The 21,483-nt window shown below is 36.4% G+C and overlaps 2 protein-coding genes across 2 annotated transcripts in view; one reads left to right on the top strand and one right to left on the bottom strand.

The window, feature by feature from the left end:
• Positions 1 to 21,483, top strand: part of LELP1 (late cornified envelope like proline rich 1) — a 207,743-nt gene that overhangs the window by 136,858 nt on the left and 49,402 nt on the right. The window lies entirely within an intron of this gene.
• The window catches only part of LOC309628785 (uncharacterized protein), a 59,152-nt gene that overhangs the window by 5,220 nt on the left and 32,449 nt on the right, over positions 1 to 21,483 (bottom strand). The window lies entirely within an intron of this gene.

Raw genomic sequence — 21,483 nt, 5'->3', positions numbered from 1 at the left:
GCGGCGGACTTTGGAAGCAACTGTAGACTTGGAGTTTCCTTTCTGCATCTAATCTGTTTCCGGTTTTATGTTTATCATACTTTAGTATTTAGAGTTTATTATCATTAGTAGATTTATTTATGGATTTGGTTGTTCTCTTCCTTTTTTTTCTTTTTCTTTTTATATATAGATTTTTCCCCCTTTTTCTCTTATTGTGAGTGTGTACACATATGCTTCTTAGTGTGATTTTGTCTGTGTAGCTTTGCTTTTACCATTTGTCCTAAAGGTCTGTCTGTCCATTTTTCTTCTTTTGTTTTGTTTTAGTTTTTTTAGTGTACTTTTTAGCAGTTATTATCATTGGTGGATTTGTGTTTTGTTTAAGTGGCTCTCTTCTATCTTTCTATCTTTTTCTCTTTTTTATTTTTACTTTATAATTCTTTATTTTTAATAATTTTTTTAATTTTAATAACTTTATTTTATTTTTTTTCTCCCTTTTCTTCTGATCCGTGCAGCTGACAAGGTCTTGGTGCTCCGACCAGGTGTCAGGCCTGTGCCTCAGAGGTGAGAGAGACAGCTCAGGACATTGATCCAAGAGACACCTCCAAGCTCCACATAATATCAAATGGTGAAAGCTCTCTCAGAGAACTCCATCTCAACACTAAAACTCAGCTCCATTCAATGACCAGCAAGCTCCAGTGCTGGACACCCTTTGCCAAACAACTAGCAAGACAGGAAGACAAAACCACCCATTAGAAGACACGCTGCCTAAAATCATAATAAGGTCACAGATACCCCAAAACACACCACTGAATGCAGTCCTGATGACCAGAAAGACAAGATCCAGCATCATCCACCAGAACACAGGCACCAGTCTCCTCCACCAGGAAGCCTACACAGCCAACTGAACAAACCTTACCCATTGGGGACAGACACCAAAAACAATGGGACTATTACCCTGCAGCCTGCGAAAAGGAGACCCCAAACGCAATAAGTTAAGCAAAATAAGAAGACAGAGAAATACACATTAGATGAAGGAGTAAGGTAAAAACCCACAAGACCAAACAAATGAAGAGGAAATAGGCAGTCTACCTGAAAAAGAACTCAGAGCAATGATAGTAAAAATGTTCCAAAATCGTGGAAATATAATGGAGGATATACAAGAAACGTTTAAGAAGGAGCTAGAAGAACTAAAGAGCAAACAAACAATGATGAACAACACAATAAATGAAATTTAAAATTCTCTAGAAGGAATCAATAGCAGAATAACTGAGGCACAAGAACGGATAAGTGACCTGGAAGATAAAATAGGAGAAATAACTACCACAGAGTGGAATAAGGAAAAAAGGAATGAAAAGAATTGAGGACAGTCTCACACCTCTGGGACAACATTAAATGCACCAACTTTCGAATTATAGGGGTCCCAGAAGAAGAAGAGAAAAAGAAACGGACTGAGAAAATATTTGAGAGATTATAGTTGAAAACTTCCTTAATATGGGAAAGGAAATAGTCAATCAAGTCCAGGAAGCAAAGAGAGTCCCATACAGGATAAATCCAAGGAGAAACATGCCAAGACACATATTAATCAAACTATCAAAAATTAAATACAATTAAATATTAAAAGCATCAAGGGAAAAACAACAAATAACATACAAGGGAATCCCCATAAGGCTAACAGCTGATCGTTCAGCAGAAACTCTGCAAGCCAGAAGGGAGTGGCAGGACATATATAAAGTGATGAAAGGGAAAAACATACAACCAAGATTACTCTACCTGGCAAGGATCTCATTAAGATTTGATGGAATAAAGAAGATGTGGCACATATATACAATGGAATATTACTCAGCCATAAAAACAAACGAAATTGAGTTATTTGTAGTGAGGTGGATGGAGTTAGAGTCTGTCATACAGAGTGAAGTAAGTCAGAAAGAGAAAAATAAAGACAGTATGCTAACACATATATATGGAATCTAAGGGGAAAAAAAAAAGGTCATGAAGAACCTAGTGGCAAGACGGGAATAAAGACACAGACCTACTACAGAATGGACTTGAGGATATGGGGAGGGGGAAGGGTAAGCTGTGATAAAGTGAGAGAGTGGCATGGACATATATACACTACCAAACGTAAAATAGATAGCTAGTGGGAAGCAACTGCATAGCACAGGGAGATCACCTTGGTGCTTTTTTACCACCTAGAGGGGTGGGACAGGTAGGGTGGGAGGGAGGGAGACGAAAGAGGGAAGAGATATGGGAACATATGTATATGTATAACTGATTCACTTTGTTATAAAGCAGAAACTAACACACCATTGTAAAGCATTTATACTCCAATAAAGATGTGAAAAAAAAGAAAAATAAAGAAAATGTGATTAGAAAAAAAAAAAGATTTGATGGAGAAATTAAAAGCTATACAGACATGCAAAAGCTAAGAGAATTCAGCACCACCAACCCAGCTTTACAACAAATGTTAATGGAACTTCTCTAGGCAGGAAACACAAGAGAAGGAAAAGACCTAAAATAACAAACCCAAAACAACTAAGAAAATGGTAATAGGAACATACATATCAATAATTACCTTAAATGTAAATGGAATAAATGCTCCCACCAAAAGACATAGACTGGCAGAATGGATATGAAAACAAGACCCATATGTATGCTATCTACAAGAGACCCACTTCAGACCTAGGGACACATACAGACTGAAATCAAGGGCATGGAAAAAGATATTCCATACAAATGGAAATCAAAAACCTGGAGTAGCAATTCTCATATCAGAGAAAATAGACTTTAAAATAAAGACTATTACAAGACACAAGAAGGACACTACATAATAATCAAGGGATCAATCCAAGAAGAAGATATAACAATTGTAAATATTTATGCACCCAACATAGGAGCACCTCAATACATAAGGCAAGTGCTAACAGCCATAAACAGGGAAATCGACAGTAACACAATAATAGTAGGGCCCTTTAACACCCCACTTTCACGAATGGACAGATCATCCAAAATGAAAAACAGAAACACAAGCTTTAAATGATACATTAAACAAGATAGATTTAATTGATATTTATAGGACATTCCATCCAAAAACAATGGAATACACACTCTTCTCAAGTGCTCATGGAACATTCTCCAGGATAGATCATATCTTGGGTCACAAATCAAGTACTGGTAAATTTAAGAAAATTGAAATCATATCAGGTATCTTTTTCTGACCATAACGCCATGAGACTAGATATCAGTTACAGGAAAAAATCTGTAAAAATACAGACACGTGGAGGCTAAACAATACACTACTAAATATCCAAGAGATCACTGAAGAAATCAAAAAGGAAATCAAAAAATACATAGAAACAAATGACAATGAAAACACGATGACCCAAAACCTATGGGATGCAGCAAAACAGTTCTAAGAGGGAAGTATATAACAATGCAAACCTACCTCAAGTAACAAGAAACATCTCAAATAAACAACCTAACATTAACCTAAAGGAATTGGAGAAAGAAGAATTTTTAAAACCCCAAAGTTAGCAAAAGGAAAGAAATCATAAAGATCACAGCAGAAATAAATGAAAAAGAATGAAGGAAACAATAGCAAAGATCAATAAAACTAAAAACTGGTTCTTTGAGAAAATAAAGAAAATTGATAAACCATTAGCCAGACTCATCAAGAAAAAAAGGGAGAAGACTCAGATCAGTAGAATTAGAAATGAAAAAGGAGAAGTAACACCTACATGGCAGAAATACAAAGGATCAGGAGAGATTACTACAAGGAACTATATGCCAATAAAATGGAAAGCCTGGAAGAAATGGACAAATTCTTAGAAAAGCACAAACTTCCATGACTGAACCAGGAAGAAATAGAAAATATAAACAGACCAATCTCCAGCATTGAAATTGAAACTGTGATTAAAAATCTTCCAACAAACAAAAGCCCAGGACCAGATAGATTCACAGGCGAATTCTATCAAACATTTAGAGAAGAGCTAACACCTATCCTTCTCAAACTCTGCCAAAATATAGCAGAGGGAGGAACACTCCCAAACTCAGTCTACGAGGCCAGCATCACCCTGATACCAAAACCAGACAAAGATGTCACAAAGAAAGAAGACTACAGTCCAATATCACTGATGAACATAGATGGAAAAAACCTCAATGAAATACTAGCAAACAGAATCCAACAGCACATTAAAAGGGTCATACACCATGATCAAGTGGGGTTTATCCCAGGAATGCACGGATTCTTCAATATACTCAAATCAATCAATGTGATACAACATATTACCAAATTGAAGGAGAAAAACCATATGATCATCTCAATAGATGCAGAAAAAGCTTTTGATAAAATTCAACACCAATTATGATAAAAATCCTCCAGAAAGTAGGCATAGAGGGAACTTTCCTCAACATAATAAAGGCCACATATAACAAACCCACAGCCAACATTGTCCTCAATGGTGAAAAACTGAAACCATTTCCACTAAGATCAGGAACAAGACAAGTTGCCCACTCTCACCACTATTATTCAACGTAGTTTTGGAAGTTTTAGCCACAGCAATCAGAGAAGAAAAAGAAATAAAGGATTCCAAACCAGAAAAGGAGAAGTAAAGCTGTCACTGTTTGCAAATGACAGGATACTATACATAGAGAATCCTAAAGATGCTACCAGAAAACTACTAGAGCTAATCAATGAATTTGGTAAAGTAGCAGGACACAAAATTAATGCACAGAAATCTCTTGCATTCCTATACACTGATGATGAAAAATCTGAAAGAGAAATTAAGGAAACACTCCCATTTACCACTGCAACCAAAAGAATAAAATACCTAGGAATAAACCTACCTAAGGAGACAAAAAACCTGCATGCAGGAAACTATAAGACACTGATGAAAGAAATTAAAGATGATACAAACAGATGGAGAGATATACCATGTTCTTGGATTGGAAGAATCAACATTGTGAAAATTACTATACTACCCAAAGCAGTCAACAGATTCAATGCAATCTCGATCAAACTACCAATGGTATTTTTCACAGGACTAGAACAAAAAATTTGACAATTTTTATGGAAACACAAAAGACCCCAAATAGCCAAAGCAATACTTAGAAAGAAAAACAGAGCTAGAGGAATCAGCCTCCCTGACTTCAGATTATACTACAAAGCTGCAGTAATCAGGACAGTATGGGCTGGCACAAAACAGAAATATGGATCAATGGAACAGGATAGAAAGCCCAGAGATAAACCTCCACACATACGGTCACCTTATCTTTGATAAAGGAGGCAAGAATATACAGTGGAGAAAAGACAGCCTCTTCAATAAGTGGTGCTGGGAAACCTGGACATCTACATGTAAAAGAATTAAATTAGAAAACTCCCTAACACCATACACAAAAATAAATTCAAAATGGATTAAAGATCTAAATGTAAGGCCAGACACTATAAAACTCTTGGAGGAAAACATAGGCAGAACACTCTATGATATAAATCACTGCAAGATTTTTTTTGACCCACCCTCTAGAGAAATGGAAATAAAAACATATAAACAAATGGAACCTAATGAAACATAAAAGCTTTTGCACAGCAAAGGAAACCATAAACAAAATGAAAAGACCACCCTCAGAATGGGAGGAAATATTTGCCTATGAAGCAACTGACAAAGGATTAATCTCCAAAATTTACAAGCAGCTCATGCAGCTCAGTATCAAAAAAACAAACAGCCCAATCCAAAAATGGGCAGAAGACCTAAATAGATCTTTCTCCAAAGAAGATATACAGATTGCCAACAAACACATGAAAGGATGCTCAACATCACTAATCATTACAGAAATGCAAATCAAAACTACAATAAGGTATCACCTCACACTGGTCAGGATGGCCATCATCAAAAAATCTACAAACAATAAATGCTGGAGAGGGTGTGGAGAAAAGGGAACACTCTTGCACTGTTGGTCGGAATGTAAATTGATACAGCCACTATGGAGAACAGTATGGAGGTTCCTTTAAAACTGAAAATAGAACTACCATACGACCCAGCAATCCCACTACTGGGCATTTACCCTGAGAAAACCATAATTCAAAAAGAGTGATGTATCACAATGTTCATTGCAGCTCTATTTACAATAGCCAAGATATGGAAGCATCCTAAGTGTCCATCGACAGATGAATGGATAAAGAAGATGTGAAAAAAAAAAAGAAAAAAAAAAGATGTGGCACATATATACAATGGAATATTACTCACCAAAAAAAGAAATGAAATCACTCCATCTACCCCCTGAGCAGTCACTGGATGTGGCCCACCCTAGACTGGTGTGCTCTTGAAAGAGGCAGCTCTCTGAAGCTGAAGCCAACCTTGAAGATGATGATGGCTCCCAAGAGCTGGAACAGAAAATCATTTATTTAATGGAAATCTTGGCAGCACGTCTTTGTTTCACCAGTCTCATCTCCTAGTAGATAAAGTTGTTTGTGATTAAATTATGATAAAGATTTCACAGTTTTATGAACCAGATAATCAGATAACGCTTGATTGAGTAATCCTTTTGCTCCATATGGCATTAACTGGGACTACTTGGTGGTATTCACCTGGTAGCTGTTCTGCTCTGGAAGGTTCAAGATAGATTCATCCACATTCACCCTGCCTCATGCCTTGACAGGAACGAGGTAAGGCTAGACTCAGTTACGCTCCTCTCCTTCGCCAGGTAATTTCAAGGTCTCTCTAGGAGGATGGCCAGATTCTTGCACTATGGCTCAACACATCAAAAGAAAGAAAATGGAAATTGACCTACTGTCACTTCTACAATAAAAAAGCAGTCATAGGACTGCCCATATTCAAGAACCCATATTCCCCCCACCACACACACATACCTCTCAATAGAGAAATATTAAATAAACTATGCCCATCTTTAATATCACAGCTTTTCACCCTACAACCCCAAACCCTGCTATCTCCACATTTCTGAACCCTGTCTCCCATAATCTGATTTTTGGCTTTCACACACCTTTCAACCCAGTCCCTTACAAACCCTTGATCTCTGCAAAACACACATTCCTGATCCTTGTCCTCCCCAAACCTCAGAACTCTGCCCTCTACATAACCCTCTTCCCATTGCTCTCCCAACAATTCCAGACTCTACACTTCCTGAAACCCAAATTTTGCCATCCATACATTCCTGAGCCCTACCCTCCCAAAGACCTGTACCAGTTATCAATTTATTGTCTTTCTTCTCCAAAGCCAGCCTTCTTTGCCTGTACCATGATAAGGGATCTGGGCTTTATAAGTATTCCTCTTTTTCCAGTTGTTAGGTGTTAAGCTTTGTCAGTAGAAGGCACTGGAGGGACATTAGAAGAGGGTTTTTCTCTTTCTGGTTCTGGTGTATCTCACTTGCAAAGTGGAAAAAGAGGAATAAAAATTTGATACTACAATCTATGCATCTCTTAAGGCCAAAAACTTTATGTGTCATGGATTTCAGACTTTTTTTACTCCCTGCCACCATATAATCAACAACAAGTCCATAGGTTCTACCTCCATTACTGGGGTTTTCCTTTTTTTTTTTTTTTTTTTTTTTTTTTACAGAATATTATCTTAACTAAAATCTTACACAGACCTGCAACATACAAAAGAGTAAACTTGGACTACTCTGGTTGAAATTCATAGAAGGGAGATACAGACCTGTTCTATTAGCCTGTGAATATCTCTGGAAAATCTTAGGTTCTTTAGAACATGGATTGAAAACAAATACTCTGAAATACGACTCTATTTTATCTACTTTCCTCCATTTTCACTGTCAAAACCCTAAGGCAAGCCACCATCATCTCTTACTTGAACTAATGAAATAGCCTCCAAAGTAGTTCTGCAGCTTCCATGCCTGCCTCCAAATAATTTATTCTTTATTCAGAATCCATGATAATCTCTTTAAATGTAATTTAGAGGATACCATTTCAGTGATCTAAAAGGCTCTACAAAATCTGTCTCTACCTCTTCTTCCATCTCTTGTCTTCCCCCAGCCCATCCATCCCACTCATTATATTCCACCACACTGCCTCATTTCCACTTCTGCAATAGAACAAGCTCTGTCTCTTTGCATTTCCCTCTGCCTGGAACATTCTTCCCTGAATGATGCTTCTCATCGCTCAGGTCTTGGCTCACATGTATCATTAAGGAGATTATTAAGCACAAGTAACAGAAACACATTTTGAATTGACTTAAAGAATTAAAATTTAATTTCATAGTATTCTTAGTAGAATGGAGTGGCTTATGGCAAACCAACACTCTCACCAGGAACAAATAGAAAAATTTGTTATAATTTTAAAGCCAGTTGTTTAAAGAATTCAGAGAGTTCCTAGAGAAATGAAGACTAGAGAGACTAATATCATAAAGAGGAGAAAATCTTAGAAAGAAGAGTTGACTTTTGCAGCTGCTGCTTTTTCTCTGGGAGCATTTACCAGTTTTGGCAGAAAACAAGAGACTGATATTCTGGGCTTTCCCAGACATTCAGCTTTTGAGAGACAGAGAAGCTATTGATCATCTCACTGGGATAGTGTGACACATGATAGATTGTTCAGAAAATATTTGGCAAAATCTAAAGCTGCATGAGGTGAGATGCTAAAAAGTTAAGTATTCAGGGGAATGGTAAGAGTAATAATATGAATAATTTTCATTATACTCTAATAAGCTAAATATTCATTATCTACAGTAATACTAAAAGAATATAAAACTAAGAAATTAATCAAAAGAAAATAAAATATAAAAAATATTAATTCAAAAAAGGGCAAGAGAAAATGAACATAAAACATGTAGTAAGATGGTAGATATTAGTAATTAATTAAATGTTATTAGGCTAAATACATCAATATTACACCAAGATTGTCACACTGGATTTCCTTAAACTATATGTTGTTATAAGAGACACACCAAATTAAAAGGAGCAGAAAAGTTGAATGTAAAAGTATGGAAAAGATAGACTTTGTAAGCAATAGCCGTAAGAAACCTGGTGTAGATATACTAATACCAAACAGAGTAAAATTTAAGTCAAGAAGCCTTTCTAAAGATAAAGAATGGCATTTCATAAGAATGAAATGATCAATGCAACACAAAGGTTTAGTAATTCTAAATCTGTATGTATCTCAAAACATGGTTTCAAAATGCATAAAGAAAATATTGACAGAACAAAAATAGAGGCAAATCAAAATCACATTCCAGTTCCAAAAGTTAATACAACAAGCAGACCAAAAAATCAATAAGGAAATAGAATTTCTCCCTATTGCAATTAACAAAACTTGACCTTATTGTAATATATAGAATATCATACCAAATAAAATATACCCATGGAATATTTACCAAAACAGATGACATGCTTGTCATAATATGTCTCAACAAATTTTAAAGGATTAAAATTATACAGAATGTATGCTTCAACTACATTGGAATAAAGCTGGAAATTTATAACAGACGGGTAACTAGAATATCACAAACTAATTAGAAATTAAATAATATAATTCAAAATAACCCATGGGTCATATCAAATTCCTATGAGAATTATAAAATATTTTAAGTGAATTATAATCAAAATGTGACATATCAAAACTCATTCAATGCAGTGCTATTGAGAAATTTAGAGTCCCTAGTACATATAATAGAAAAGAAAAAAACTGAAAATCAATTATTTAAACTTCCATCTCAAGAAACTAGAAATAGAACAAATTTAACTTAAAGAAAGTAGAAGAAAATAATAAAGAATACAAATAAGCAAAATATAAAACAAACAGAAAACAGAAAAATCAACAAAGCCAAAAGATGGTTTTAAAATGTATTAGTAACAATAATTTCCTAGACAACTGGCTAAGAAATAAAAGGAGAAACATAAATAACCAATATTAGGAATATTGGTGGTATTGGTGGACAAAGTAGTATGACTACAGATCCTACAGGCATTCAAAAAATAATAATAGAACATTATGAATAAATTTAAGCAAATAAATTTTAAAATTGGATTAGACAAACTATAAAAATACAACTTACAAGAACTAATACAAAAATAAATTTAAAAACTGAATAGTTCCATAAAGTAGATGAATCAGCTATTAAAAACTTTTCCACAAAGAATACTGACCCAGTAGTCTTCACTGTGAATTCTTCCAAAATTTTTTCATTTAAAAGTTATATTATAAAAAAAGTATCATAATTTAGAAAAGTATATGAGAACATATAGGAGAAAAGTATATGCATCCTTTTTTTAAAATAACAAAATGAACACCCATATATCCACCACACAGGTTGAGAACTAGAACTTGACTAGTATCTTAGAGTTCCAAATTTTTAAGGAAGTAATGACACCAATTCTATGCAAATTCTTCCAGAGAATGAAAAACAGTGGGACAGTTTTCAATTCAGGAGGCCAGAAAGCATAATTATTTTAAATACATAACTGTCTTGATTAATATTAAAATTTTTTGATAAAATTCAGCTTTTATTTCTGATAAATATGCTTCACAAATTAGGAATAAAAGGTTCTTCCCTAATCTAATGGAGTGTCTGCAAAAATATCTACAGGAAACATCATACTTAATAGTGAAATATTGAAAGTTCCCCTCTGAGATCAGGAATGAGATCAAGGAGCCCATTATTACCATTTTTACTCAGCCTTCCTGGAGTTCTTAATGCAACAAGGTGAAAAAAGAAAGGAGGCATAAATATTTGAAATTGCATATCAAAACAACTAGATTTGTGGGGGGAGGGGTTGTTTTGTTAGATTTACTGTGACTGTTGCTTGCTTATACATAGGATGAAGGAGAAAATATGTTTAAGGAAATCTTTTCAGAGAAGAACAGGAAATGTTGAAAATTCTGCCAATTAACTATTTGCGTATTTGTAAAAAACTATATATTTTGAAATTACCTATATTATTCCATTATTTACAAACTTGTACTGACTACCAACCATTCACCTGATCTTGGGGTTGGTGCTGAAAATAAAGGTACAGTGTCTGTCCCTGGGGATTTCAGTGTCTAATATTGGGAAGAAAACAATATGGCAAAGTAGACTATAGCAAAGGAAGAGTGACTCATTAAATGCCCTTTTTCCTTCAACTATCCCTTTTATGAGATCTTTTTCAAAATATTCACCATTCTGATGAAAGGTGATGTGTAGGGAAAAAAATAATTAGGCAACCCCTCTCACTTGCCTGTGGTTTGCTTTTGGAGGAGTTCCTTCACGGCTCTGAAGCTAGGTTTTCTAATATAAACAAAAATAATGCAAAATAAACAAGAGATAGTTGAGTTGAAAGAGAACGAAGTTAACACACATGAAATGTCAGTATTTCTGGGGCCACTGTGGAGCCTTCTCTGGCTCTTTGGTCTAATGTGGGCCACTGATTGCAGTCTCAAGACACCGGACATCCTATTATTTGGCAAGCAGGTTTTAACTTTGCAGTATGGGATTGCATCAGCTCTCCTGGCTGACTTGGCCTAGAGGACTTCAAGGCTGAAAAGATCAGGGATTCTCATCTATAGTAAAAGGAACTTTACTTCAAAATTGGGAAGATGTGATGTCTGAACATTTATGTCTCCTGTATCTTACAGGTTTACTTAGATCCAAGAAAGACATCCTTTCAGCAGCAGTAACAAAGTAAGATCCCCAGATACGTGAGCCTTGTCCACACCCAAGGACCTTGAACTCTGCACCCACCTCACAGCCAGCTGAAGCATGACTCACATCAGGAGGAATGCCCACCTTAGCAGAAGTGACATCCTCAGTAGTAATTGCAAAGCAAACCAAAGTGCAGTTGATCATTTTTCTTGGGAGCATCTCCCATAAGAAACAGAATTAACATACTTTCAAGATCTTTCCTGAAACAGGGCTGCCTTTATCTTATCTGCAATGGTCAAGACAGAGTCAGTTCTTCCAGCTTCTGGATAGGAACGATCTTCAGGACATAGGTTTAATTCCCTTCTCTAGATCTCTTCACATTTGAACAAAATTGTCCTGAAGTGTGGACAACTCAATAAAAGGCTGAGCATATTAGGTCCCTTCCCCCACCTTCATAGAGGGCTAAATTCATCCTTTGCATACTCTCCACTTCCTCGACCAGCTGCTCCAGAGACAACCCAGCTGGCTCCTTCTCTGCTTTCTCCAATAAAACATTATTCACTAAGAGGCCCATCATCCTGTTCACTTGGCATCCATCCCCAGCATGGTTTCTTGTGGGAGAGTGGAATTTAAGACTAGGAAGGGTAGAAACTAATGCAAAGAGGAGTGAGTGCCCAGCCAGGGAAGAGAGATGAAGAAGTGACAAAGGAGGGACCATAGGAGACTCTGGAGATCCAGACAGTTAAAAAGAAGGAGGGGCTTCCCTGGTGGTCCAGTGAGCAAGATTTCGTGCTTCCAATGCAGGGGGCACAGTTTCAATCCCTGGTCAGGGAACTAAGATCCCACATGCCTGTGCAGCACAGCCATAAATAAATAATTAATTAAATATACAAACAGGCAAATAAATAAATAAATTTTTTTAAAAAAAGAAGACAGAGAAGGAGGAAGAGGAGGAAGAAGAGGACTTGTGGAGATAGAATTGAAACTTTGATGGAAGCAGTTCTGCTGACTGCAAGGTAGGGCAGGGCTCAAGTCTTGAGTGGACAGATTCGAGGATTTGGAGAGAAGTATGGCAAGTCACTTTGTATTGCTGCTGCTACTACTGATAAAGCATCTTCCCCCAGGATTAAGAAACCTGCAAGAAATGATGAAGACCTTTTTTATTTCAATTAATGCTTTCTCATTTAAACTGTATTACTATAAAGTTTAAGCTTGAATGTAAAGGGCACTCTGTCCTCTCACCTCCTTTTTCAGTCTCAGGAACTAAAACCTCTCTGTCATGACCATTAGCCTCCTAGGAACTACCACATTCTTGGAATAACAATGATATTATTTTTGGAGCACTTTCTCTGAGCCAGGTCTTTACTTGTGTTAAATAATTTAAACTTCACAGTCACTAACAACTGGTCTTTTAAATGATTTATGGCTAGGTATTAAATAATTTAAGATCAATTACACAAGTAGAAAAGGTAGACTCAAGATATGAATCGAGTCATGTGGACTGGGAGTGCATTGCCTTTATAATAAATGCAATTATCTCAGAGATTAAGTAACTTGCCCCCGGTTATGCATCGAGTAAATAATATAGAGTCTGTCTGACTCCAACTCTGTCAATACTGTCTCCGTGGGAGGAGAGAAAGGACATCAGACTGGGTCATATGTGGAAATGCAGAGGCAACAGAATTGCTTAACCTGAAAAAGAGAAGGTTTTGATGGGAAAGACAAGAGAGACTGAAGGTTTTGATGGGAAAGACCAGAGAGATTGATGCCTAAAGGCACTGTAGGAGGATGCACAAGTTGTTAATGAGGTTCAAGTGGTAGACATAGGGTGAGTGAGTAGAAGTTATAGGAGGCAGGTTTCAGTTTGGTACAAGACAGACATTTCTCAAAGCCGATCTCCCAGGAGAGTGGCTTCCTTAAAAAGCAGTTACAGCTTGTCTTTAGAGGTGTTTTAACAGAGGCTAGAAGTCCTGAGTCTGAGATGTTCCAGAGGGCTCCTTTCCTGGAGCTGGGAGGGCCTGGACTGAAGTCTCTCCTTAGCTTCTAGAAGTGTTTATGCCTTGGATCTTTCCAGCTGGGGCCACTCTCTCACCTGCTCATGGCTTCCTCAGGAAATTTCACAGCACCTTCCTCACCATACACATACACACATACACACACACACACAGGCAGGAAAGATTCAATCAGTAATTCAGAGATGTGTACATTGTTTATTTTTCTATATTTCGATTTTTAGCAGGTAGGTTCAGAAATTCATCTATATGATGGCCCTGTGAAATAGTTTCTTTGGACTATTATAGAGGCATGCATTACTCTTATTTGTTGATAAATGTTTGTCATAACCCTGATGTAAGCCAAATATGAACAGAAGCTTTGATCAGACCTATTTTTCTTGTTCAATCATACTTCTGAGAACTTCAATTTCATGACGTCATTTCAGGGAACAACTTCATACCGTGTAATTAATAACGTCTAGTTTTACATCAGCTGGGGATATTAATTACAAGCGACAGAAGCTCACTCTGGCTGACTAAGCTTATTAAAGAGCTTATTAAAAGGCTATTAAAAGGCTATTGGGTGGAACTACTGAGAGAGCTAAAGAACCAGGTTTGAAGCTAAGTATCGAGGAACTATGCCCAAAACCACACCACAGAACTGGCCTGGTGAGGAAGCTGCTGCCACCACCGCCTCCGCTCCACCAATGCAACATTTGTGCCAGGAGCACACCCTTGCATCTTCAGCCAATAACAAGAGAGAGCCACCACCCTTGCCAGCAAAATGTATTCTACAAGGAGACCTTCTTCCCTCTGCTTCTTTCTGGAGCAAGTTCTGATTGGTAGAGCCCAGGCTGTAAAAGACACTGTGAGACTGATTTTCTGGGTTCTACTTTGGGAAGAAAGGATGCATAAGTCTATAAAATAGCCCATACATAGTAAGGTGTTCAAAGGGTATTGGAAAATGAGGAGGGAAATTACATATATTTGCCACAAGCTCAAATTAGTATTGGATTTATATCCAGGCCAGTTGAGATGAAAACTGGCAACATTAGTCACATATTTGAAATATCTGTCAGGGGGTTCAGTTTTGCTAGCTGGAAATGACCTGGATGCTCAGTTAAAAGCAAAAATGGAACACTAAACATCTCAGGGAGGTTGCACCCAAGTAGGGCAGACTTAACTGTATTTATCAGTTGTGTTATAATTTTGACTGCACAGACGTTATCACAGGTACCAGACTCAAGGAATTATTAGAATAATTGGAGCTAATATTGTGAGCTTAACAGTTCCACCTGATAGTGCCTCTATTTCTCCCATTTATGTTTCTCCATCTCACTCATGCTACCTTCATCCAGGTACCGTCAGTTCTCACCTGGCCTAATTATAAGAGACTCTCAATTGGTCTTCTTCAACCCCTGATGCCCTATAAGCCATTAACCACACTGCAGCCAAACTACAAGTGAGACTATGTTATTTGCTTGATACCCTTCAGTGGCTTCCTGTTACACTTAAAAGCATAACTGACCTCCTTAACATTGTCCCATAACGCTATGATTGTTTGGCTATCCCCACATATCTAATCCCATGAAGCATGGGTCACAACATGCTCCCCTGGCTTGGCTTATGAGCTCTGGCCACACTGGCCTCTCTGCTCCTCATATGTTCCACGTTCCTTCCCTCCCACCCACCACACATGCCAGTCTCTCAGCCAGGAGCTATCTTTCCCTAGTTGACTTTCATGTACTGTAGAGTGTTCAGGCTAACTCTGATTGATTATTCTACATAAGGTTAGTTCCTCCTGTTTTATCCTCTTATAACCCTGAACCACTCTTTCATGACACATATAGAATTATTAAAGAATTATTCATGTAACCATTTATTTAATGTCCACTGACCTTGATGGGTTTAAGTTTCATGTATTACTCACTGCTATATGCCCAACACCAAACTGTTCCCGGGACAAATGAGGTCCTCAATAAAAGTTCGCAGAATGACTCTTCTCCTCTTCTCTTCCCTCTGGAAACTAAGATTTGGCCAAGCATGAGATGAGAGCTGATAATGTCTCAGAAAGAATAGGGCACTGTCAACCAGGTTACTGGGTTCCAGTATTCACTGTGCGACCCTAGACACATTATTTTATATTTCTAGACCTCAGTTCAGCAGTGGGAACACAGCAAACAAACTTTAAATTTTTGCTTGAACTTCCTCTATGCTCTATTAGTTTATTGCCCACACATACATTTATCCATCCATCCATGTGTGCTTATCAGTCTTAATTATCCACCAGCCCCATACCTGGCCAGACAGAATCACTCCATTCATTGTTCTGTCCAAGCTGTTCTTGTCCTCAGAAGATCCCAGTGGCATGAAGAGGACTGACTTGGGACCTCTCAGCCTACATGTAGCTGGGGACTGGAGCACATATCAAGTCTTTTCCCAGCAGTTCTAATTCATGTCAGTTCCTGAAAACTAACTCCTGACTTTCAAAGAAAACTCCACAGTTTGGCCGCTGTATGGATACTAACATTTTCCTCTCACCTGGAAGAGCATCCATGAAGAAGAAATAACATACCCTTGTCTGTATGAGTATTAAAAAGACTACTTTTTTCAGAACTTCTGGAGCTTTCCAAGAAAGCACTTATCGATGGTCAAGAAAGCTGATTCAGATTTTATACAACAAGTTCTTGTAGCCACTGAGAGTAAAAGTGAAAGAGTAAAGCAGGGGTGAAATAAGAGTAGCATTGACATATATACACTACCAACTGTAAAATAGATAGCTAGTGGGAAGCAGCAGCATAGCATAGGGACATCAGCTCAGTGCTTTGCGACAACCTAGAGGGGTGGGATAAGGAGGGTGGGAGGGAGGTTCAAGAGGAGGGGGTGTAGGGATATATGCATACATATGGCTGATTCACTTTGTTGTACAAGAAACTAACACAGCATTGTGAAGCAATTATACTCCAATAAAGATGTATAAAAAAAACCATGTAAATCAGAAAAAATATAATACGTCTTTTCATTATGCCTAATGTGGATAATATAATTCAAGTATGTAGACTTCTAGGAGAATAATTTTAGAACTTAGGCGATGAGTTAAGTGGATAGATACCATGATCCTATCATAACAGTCCCTGTAATATCTGAGCACAAGGAGGATATAGAGTATTTCCAATACCCCTTTCTACTTAATTCCCTCCCAAAGGCATCCACGGTTCAGATTCCTACCACCACGGGTGAGTTTTGCTTATTCTAGAACATCATACATACGGAATCATACAGAACTCACTCTGCTGTATTTGACTTTTTTTGCCAAACATAATGTTTTGATATCCATCATGCTGTTGCTTTTATCAGTAGTTTTTTTAGGGTTTTTTTAATTGCTAGGGTATTCCACTGTGTGAATTATCTACAATTTATTCATCCATTTATATGTTGATAAACATTTGGATTGTTTCAATTTGGAGCTACTCAAAGCTACTATGAATATTTATGTACAAGTCTTTTATGGATATATGTTTTTATTTCTCTTAAATAAATATTTAGAAATGAAGCTTCTTGGTCATAACAGAGATGTACGTTTAACATTATAAGAAACTGCCAGATTGTTTTCTAAACTGGTTGTGCCATTTCGCACTCTCACCAGCATTGTATGAGAGTTCCAAGTGTTCCACATCCTTGCCACGCTTGTTTAAGTCACTTACTTTAATCTTAGCCATTTTCATGATCTGAAATGGTATCTCATGGGGATTTTAACTTCACTTCCCTAATTAGTAATGCTGTTAAGCATTTTTTCACATGTTTTTTGGTCATTTACACATTTTACTTGACCATAAATGTTGGGTCTATTTCTGGATTCTTTATACTGTTCCATTGATCTGTATGTCTATCATATACCAAAGCGACACATTCCTGATGGATGAACATCTTAGACTTCAAGTCTAAGTCTTGAAATCAGATAGTGTGGGACCCACAATTTTGTTCTTTTCCAAGATTATTTGGATTAGTCTAGATTCTTTCCATTTCCATATAAATTTTAAATTTGGCCTGTTAATTTCTCCCAAAAAAGCCAGCTATGATTTTTATTGGGATTACAAGGAATCAATAGATTAATTTAAGAGGGCTGATATATTTTAAGTAGTGTGTTATCCAATGTATGAATTCTGTATATCAGTTCATTTATTTATATCTTCTTGAATTTTTCTCTGGATTGTTTTATAAAAGTTTTCAGTATAGAAGTCTTGTACATTTTTGTTAAATATAGTCCTAATACTTTATGATTTCTATGCTGTTGTGAATTTATTTTTTATTTTATTTCCAATTGTTTGGTGATGGTATACAGAAATATAATTGATTTTTATATATTGGCCTTATATTCTGTGGCATTGCTAAAGTCACTTAATTCCAATATATATTTGTGTAAATTCCTTAGAAATCTGTTATCTGTTAATAAAGACATATCATCTGTTAATAAAGACATATCATCTGTCATCTGTTAATAAAGATATATTTGCTTCATTTTTTCCAATTCATGCTTTTATTTTTTTAATTTTTCTTACCATATTGCACTAGCTAGAACCTCCAGTAAATGTTGAATAGAAGTAATGAGTTGAGATATACTTGCCTTGCTCCTGATTTTAGGGGGAAAATATTTCACAATTAGTACAATGTCAGCTGTAGGTTTTTCATAGGTGAACTTCATCAAACAGAGATAATTCCATTCAATTTCTATTCTGCAGAAACTTTTATCATGAATGCGTATTGAATTCTGTCAAATGCTTTCTCTACATCTTTTGAAATAATACTGTGATTTTTCTCCTCTATTCAGTTAATTTTCGTGAATCACATTGACTTATTTTTAGAATAATTAAATAAATCTTGCATTCTTGTGATAAATCCGCTTAATATATTTCAGGATTCAGTTTACTAATATTTTGTTAAACATTTTTGCTTCTGTGTTCATGATGGATACTGGTCTGTAATTTTACTTTTTGGAATGTTCTTGTCAAATTTCGATATCAGAGCTATATTATCCCTGACTAGATTTGGCGAGTATCCATTCCCTCTTCCTCTGTTTTCTGAAAGAGATTATGTATGATTAATATTTTTTCTCCCTTAAGTGTTTTTGATACAGTTCACTAGTTAACCAATTTGACTGCAGAGTTTTCTAAATGTGGAGGCTTTGAATTATGAGTTAAATTTCTCTAATAATTATAGGGGTTGTATTACTCAGGGTTCAACCAGAGAAACAGAACCAGTAGAAGATATACATTAAGAGATATATTACAAGGATTTGTCAGCTGAGCAAGTCAAAAATCCATAGGGCTGACTGCCAGGAATGGCAGGCTGAAACTATCTGTCATGGGCTGAAGTTACTGTACATGCATAAGATTTCTTCAGGCATGCTTCCGTTCTACTCTTAAGGTCTTTCAACTATTGAATCAGACCAACCCATATTATCTAGTATATTCTCCCTTATTCAAAGTCATTTGATTATGAACATTAATCACATCTACCTTTATGCAACACCTAGAACAGTGTTTGAATAACTAGGGATGTAACCTAGCCAAGCTGGCAAGTCAAAAGATCATTACAGAGCTATCCAAATTTTCTGTATGTGTTAGTTTTTGTTACTTGATTTTCAAGGAGTTTGTACTTTTCATATAAGTTGTAGAATTTATTGTTATGAACTTGTTTATAACATCTGCTCATTATCTTTTTTATGTAATATTGTCATACCTATCATTTGTGGAATATTTTCTATCCACTCAATATACACAACAATGTCACCATGTATGTAAAGGTGCTCAAGCCACAAACTAAATAATAATTTTTACAAAATAATAATTTTTAAACCCTAGGATTCATCTCTGATTTCTCGTGTCCTCACTTCCCATATATAATTTCTCCCCAAAATTCTGTACTAAGAATAGAATCACTTCTCATCTTCTCATTATCTCCAGTGTTCTTATCCTGGTTGGAGTCAGTATTATCCTTCCTCTGAACCACCGCAAAAGTCACCTATCTTGTCTCTTTCTTCCTATCTCGTGCCACAATCCCTTATCAGAAAAACTGCAGAAATCATATCAAGACATTAATATTATTCGCTGTCTTTACTGAAATTATCAAATATCTTCCCATTTCAGAATAAAATCCAGAGTCCTTACTGTCCTAAAAACATTCCATACTGTGGTCCTACCTATTTTGCTATCCTCATCATCTCTCTCTCTCTTGTTCACTACAATGCAGGAATACCGACGTTAAAAGTAACCTTTTAATTCAAGTAAATTTGAAGTATAAATCCATAAAATAACACAAACTTTAAGTATAAAGGACAATAAACTTTCACTAGCTGAAACCATATAACCAATGTACAGATGAAGAAATAGCATGTTGCCAACATCCCAGTGGCCCATCGTACTGTGTCTCCTCCCAGGTACTATCCACCCCTAAATAGCACCACTATCCTGACATCTAACACCACAGATCAGATTTTCTTATTTTGAAATTCATAAAAAGGAAATCATACAGCAGAAATTCTTTATTGACTGGATTTTTCCTTCAAAATTGTGCTTGTGAGATTCATTCATTTCCTAGTGTGTAATTGTGGATCGTAGTTGTAGTTCATTCTCATTGTATAGTCTCTCTTTCTCGGAATATACCACTATTTATGTATCCACTTTACTGTTGACAGGCATTTTAACAGTTTCCAATTTAAAAAAATTTAAATGGTGCTACTGTGAACATTTATATTCATATATTTTTGTTACTATATGTATATACCTCTGTTGGGTACATACCTAGGAGTATAATGACTGGATCAGAGGATAGAAAGTCCTGTTCTAGTGGATATTGCTAATTTTTCCAAATTTTTAATACAACTTTTATTACCATTAGAAGTGTATAAAAGTTTTAACTGTTCCACACACTAAGCAATCTTGGTGGTGTCTTTTTCACATTAGCCATTTCAATGGTGATGTGGAGATAATACATTATGGTTTCAATTTTCATTTCTCTTGTGACTGTTGAGATTGAGCACTTTATTATATGTTTATTGGAAATTTAGAAATACCCTTCCATAAACTGCCTGTTCAAGTTGTTTGGACATCTTTCTATTTTTGTTTCTTGTTTTCTTGTTGATCTGTAGGAGTGTGTGTGTGAGTGTGTGTGTTCTGGACACAAGTCCTTTGTGAGATATATGTATTGCAAATAGCTTCTCCATCTCTGTGGCTTGCCCTTTTACAATCATAGTGATGTCTTTTAACAACCAGAAGTTCTTAATTTTAATGAAATCTAATTGATCATTTACCCCTTATAATTATGTTTTTTAGTCACTGTTTGAGGAGTTCTTGCTTTGACAGGATCATGAAGATATTCTCTCCCTTTTTTTAAGTTCTATCATTTTACCATTCAAATGTAGATCTATAATCCACCCAGAACTAACTTTTGTTTAAGATATAAGGTAGGGGTCTGGGACTTCCCTGGTGGTGAAGTGGTAAAGAATACGCCTGCCAATGCATGGGACATGGGTTCGATCCCTGGTCTGGGAAGATCCCACATGCTGCAGAGTAACTAAACCCTCGAGCCACAACTACTGAGCCCATGCACCACAACTACTGAAGCCCGTGCGCCTAGAGCCTGTGCTCCGCAACAAGAGAAGCCACCGCAATGAGAAGCCTGCGCACCACAACAAAGAGTAGCCCCCTCTCGCCGCAACTAGAGAAAGCCTGTGTGCAGCAATGAAGACCCAACACAGCCAAAAATAAATAAATAAAGTATAAATTTTTTAAAAAGATATAAGGTAGAGGTCAAGATATATTCACCCAAACTCCACTGAAGGAGCAAGTACATTTGAAGAAAATGCATTTATTCCTATATCCCTCTGCCTTACCCATCACACACACAAACTAAATCCTTCCAGAGGTAAT

Source organism: Balaenoptera borealis, assembly GCF_965194805.1.
Source record: "Balaenoptera borealis genome assembly, chromosome: 1".
In the NCBI taxonomy this organism is placed as follows: domain Eukaryota; kingdom Metazoa; phylum Chordata; class Mammalia; order Artiodactyla; family Balaenopteridae; genus Balaenoptera; species Balaenoptera borealis.
Note: the sequence above shows the minus strand (reverse complement) of the source record. Positions and strands in the feature narration are given on the sequence as shown.